Here is a 4,594-nt window from a genome sequence, read left to right on the forward strand (position 1 = left end):
TATTATACTGTGACTTCACCATAGAGCATGCCTGGTCCTACCTCGAAATCAATTGTAAATAGCCTATTGAAATGATAATTCATTTTTTAAAAGTATGTTACACTTATGCATTGATGACAGTTTAAGGCATATTGAGGCCATTCAGTTTTTTAAAATTGGATCTTCAGTAGATCAACTAAAAGGAGTAGTTTGAAGATAGTTAGATGACATTAGGTCGACAGTGCGTTATCTCAATCTGAACACAGAGACACATGGCTCTGCAGCCCCAAAGGCTGCTCCAGCGACTGCACCGGAAGACGACCCAAAATAAAGAAGCGGAAGTGGTTGAATGAATGCATGCCGTGGTTGGCTTAATATATTGTGTTAGAAGTTTTGGACAAATGGACGATCATAGGTATTATTTAGAAAGAGAAAAAATAATGGAGCGTGAATACTCGTCGTAAACGAAACCAAACGAAATCGGGACAAGCGACGGCAGAGAACCAGGATAAACATTGGTGTGGCCTTTCCCAAGTGGAAATTACTGATGAGGGAAAAATGTTTTCAGATTGACGCCGAAGTTGCCTGTTTTTTGCTGGACAGGTAATGGAGGCTACACATAGAAACGCTATTCGGGGGTAGTACACGATCTCACCGCTAGACGGCGCTAAATCCCGCGCCGATAAAACGCTGCACCGTCGCTGAGCGTCAAACCCCATCGGCCTATCGAATAATGGGTCACTTTATTCCTCCACTTTCTTTCCCTAACCTTTAATTTTATTTCATGTTTCATACAATATATTTTAATATTTATATATAGTATATATAGTATATTATATAGTCATATGCTTTGCTATAGAGTATATCGCGATGCTTTCAAGGATGCCACTTGCAAATACCACTCCAAAGCCAAATGGCTCCATCTTGTGGACTTTATTTGGAAAATCATGATGGCTACCCAGTTAGTGGAGGCTCACAAAATAGTCCACATAAGGTCAACATAACATATTCAATATGTCACATCCGTCAAAAACAAAAATCATAATTATCCATTTGTATTAACAGGGACGGTGCATGGTTTCGGTTTCTCAACTGCACAGGGTTATGGAGAATTTAAATTCACAATCCGGCCCAGTAGATGGCAGTATATGCACTTTTTATATTGTTATGAAATAAAGAAGAAGAGTTATAAGAGGCATAAAAAGAAGACGCAACAAAAACAAAATATGCAACACGGCCGGGCAAAGCACTGTCACCGTTCTCTCTACGGTTGTGATATGTCGCTATTTTAAAGATGGTGTAGATAAGATTCAAGTTTAGTGTAATCCGTTAGAAATGTCCGAGCCATCCGTTATCTATTAGTGAGAAAAATGCTCTGTTTGAATATCAGTTATGTTTAATTGCGTCTGGCTCTGTATGACACCATTTAGATGTTGACGGCTCCCGGCTCAATTCTGACGTTAGGCTTCAGGGAAGAGAATCCCTTCTTGGTGTGGGGACTCTGTTTACCCTGTCAGTCACAAGCGCGGCATTACCACAGAATTGCCATAGCTCCACCACAACTGCTTGAATGCAGAACATCCCAATGGCAGAGGAACGTGCAAATAAAATTCCAATTGCACCTTTACAAACTACAGCTTACACAGCAAAGCAACCGAAGAAAAGAAAGGCAAAAAGCGAAAAACACATTGGGAAGAAAAGGGAATCTGATAGAGCCAGGAATAAAACGAGGGTCAACATTGGTATCGCTTTTCAGCCGTGGCGAGAGCTTATGGAGTTGAAGGGGATGAAGAGTGATTCCCAAATGGCTCTATTTCTTCTCGACAGGTACATTTATCTTTTTAAAATAATAAATATTAAATAAATGTTTCAATAAGCGAGACCGTTTTTGTGTTGCAACCTGTGTACAATGCTGCAAGTGTTTATGCTTGGAACGGTGTGTAGAATCAGGCACCAACATCAAGGCACGTTGTATTGTTTATATTTTCAACAAACAAAAATACAAAAATGTAAAAAGCAATAGCAACGAAAGATAAACAGAGAATGGCCAAGAAAACATGTGAAGGACAATATGTGGGGCTTTTGCGAAGGGCCGCCAAGATAACATAGTGACATCAGAATGATATCTGTGGTACTGTGGTTCCCTCTTGGATGTGGTGGGCCCACTTATGCCCCTGCTGCAATCGACACCCTGGTTCATCACTCATGCTCACAAAGCAGTAGAACAGAACTGTAACAGACTGGCCTATATAAATGCAAAACATTTGAGTAGATATATTTGTCCCTGTCCAAGTAAGATGGCATGGAACAGATGACAAAGCAGTGTGGCTTCAGGAACGGCAAACTAGCAAATTGCAATCAAAGTTGTCTTAAAAAGCCTTGCATGCAACCTGTCTGTACCCTTCCTGCAGAAACCTTTTTCTAAAAGTAACTGCTTGTTTTGCAGCTACGAGCAAAAACAGACGTTGACATCTTACAAACGTGGACCGGGAAAACGAGGTCCCCCGGTTTCTCCCATCGGTGAAGAGTCTCTTTCAGACGGGTGAGCATAATTGACCAGCCGGCTGTTCTTTGCAGGACATGTTTGTTACTTCATCATTACTACATTTTACTACAGGATTTATCTGTGAATCAGACATCGTTGAGCCAAAGAGAAGGTAAGTTCCTCGGTTGAGCCGTCCTGACGAGACAAAATCTCGCTCTGTTTTGCTATTCTCAAATCTGAGATACAGCAGGTTTCGATTATCTCGTGCAGACTATCACACTTTACGATCACTGGAAACCAATGTAACTCACAAAGTTAGTAAAATACCATTATGTAACGATTGGCAAACAAGTATTAATTGAAAAACAACAACTGGAGGCGTGCATACAACAAAACAAAAAACAAATTAAGTCCAAATGTAACTTCAATCCTATTTCTTTCTTGGGTTGATCTATTGTCATTGGTCTCATATCAGCTTTTATCATATCTATCTGATCTGATTGACAGCATTACCAGACCAGCCTAGTCGTGGTCCCCAAATTAATTAACATTTGTATTCATTTACCTATTTTTAATCCCAATATTAATATGTGATGCCTCCTCATAGGTTACTGTGTTAGTGTTAATAATGATAGGTCCTTGTAGCGTTTTCACAAGAACATAATTTTAAAAGCACAAATAGAAAAAAACTCATAGAAATAACCAAACTATTAGCCTGATCTACAGACGAATGACCTTCATTCAATGTAGGCTATCATCAGAGAATGGAGCACGTTACAGAGAATCCTACGTATGTTAATTTTGCATTTGCAGCAATGGCAATTTGCTGAGGTCAATAGTATGTTTTATATTTAAAATTTGTTTGTCTGTGAATCTAATTTGTTGTAGCACCGTTTCGTTTAATGTATAATCAGAATGGTCTGGTTTTGTACTTGAGAGTCGGTACGTTCTTCTTCTTTGCTAGCCGTCCAAAGATATTCTTATTCCACAGGACTAAGGAAAATCTGCACTTTGTTTGCTACTAGTAGGTCCACCACGTACCACCATCTGCTGGCCAAACGACCACATTGCACCCATAATCAACTGATTCGGAGATGCTTTCTCCATTAACTCCCTCTAGACGGTTATGTTGTTACCTCTATACCTCATACAGTGTTCTGTTTTCTCGAAACTGCTTGTGTTTGCAGCTCTAAGTTGGGGAAGCTCTCTGATGGTTCACTCTATATGGTGAAACGACGTGACCTTCTTTGTGACCAGGAGACCCAGGCTGAAGACCTGACCCTGACGACCACCAACATGGTAAGCACCAGGTGTATTAGCAAGCTAATGACTATTGACTATTCAAATAATGTGATTCTAGAATTCTAATCAGCCTTTAATCAGAGTTCTCAAATAGGCAGCTGACACATTGTTTTAAGGGTCACCTTTCTTTTGAAATTCCAAATAGAGCAGTGATCAGTCAATTAAAACAGAAATGACCAATAGGTATGGGACAGAATACAGTAGGACAGTATCAAGCAGCACACAACCTTCGCAAAATGCACCATAACAAAGTAAAGAGCCACGGTCTGCAGTTGATTATTATTATTTGAATAATATAGTATCTTGCAATTTGATGTTTGTCTGTTCACTGCCTCAGGAACTGTCAAAAGTGACTTGCTATAATATTTGTTTCATGGGTTAAAAACAAAAAAAAACGTTTTTTTTACCGTCAATCATATATGTATTTTACTTTTTTATACTGCACCTTGGTTGTACTCTACCGTGAGAAAATGGTTCTGTCCAAACCCTATCACTATATCTGGTCTGGCTGACTGTGCCAGCCTCGTCTTGATTACATGTACACACATTATCATAGCTCTAATAACTCTTTGACTCCATTGCTTCCTCTTTGATTGTTATTCTAATCTTTGTGATGGTTTCATACAATAAAAAAATTGCCGTACAGCCATTGGTCTCTGCAATTTTGTGTATCTGCAAGATACTGTGTTTTCATTTTGCTAGTGGCAGGTCCATGTGGTGAAATCTACAAATTGAATACACCCTTCCCCGTGTGTGTTCATTGTGTGTGAGAATTGCTTACATCCTTAATCTATATCTTGCAGACTGACGAAGAGGGATGCACCGAAA

General features: G+C 39.5%; 1 long non-coding RNA gene across 1 annotated transcript; it reads left to right on the forward strand.

Annotated features, from left to right (window-relative positions):
• Positions 1 to 1,185: 1,185 nt before the first annotated feature.
• LOC307085484 lies at positions 1,186 to 3,857 on the forward strand. The gene is made up of 3 exons (XR_013812374.1): positions 1,186 to 1,806; positions 2,426 to 2,521; positions 3,652 to 3,857. It is a non-coding gene; the product is annotated as an uncharacterized lncRNA (long non-coding RNA).
• The last annotated feature ends 737 nt before the right edge of the window (positions 3,858 to 4,594 follow it).

Source organism: Pollachius pollachius (genome assembly GCF_949987615.1).
Source record: "Pollachius pollachius genome assembly, chromosome: 14".
Lineage (NCBI taxonomy): Eukaryota > Metazoa > Chordata > Actinopteri > Gadiformes > Gadidae > Pollachius > Pollachius pollachius.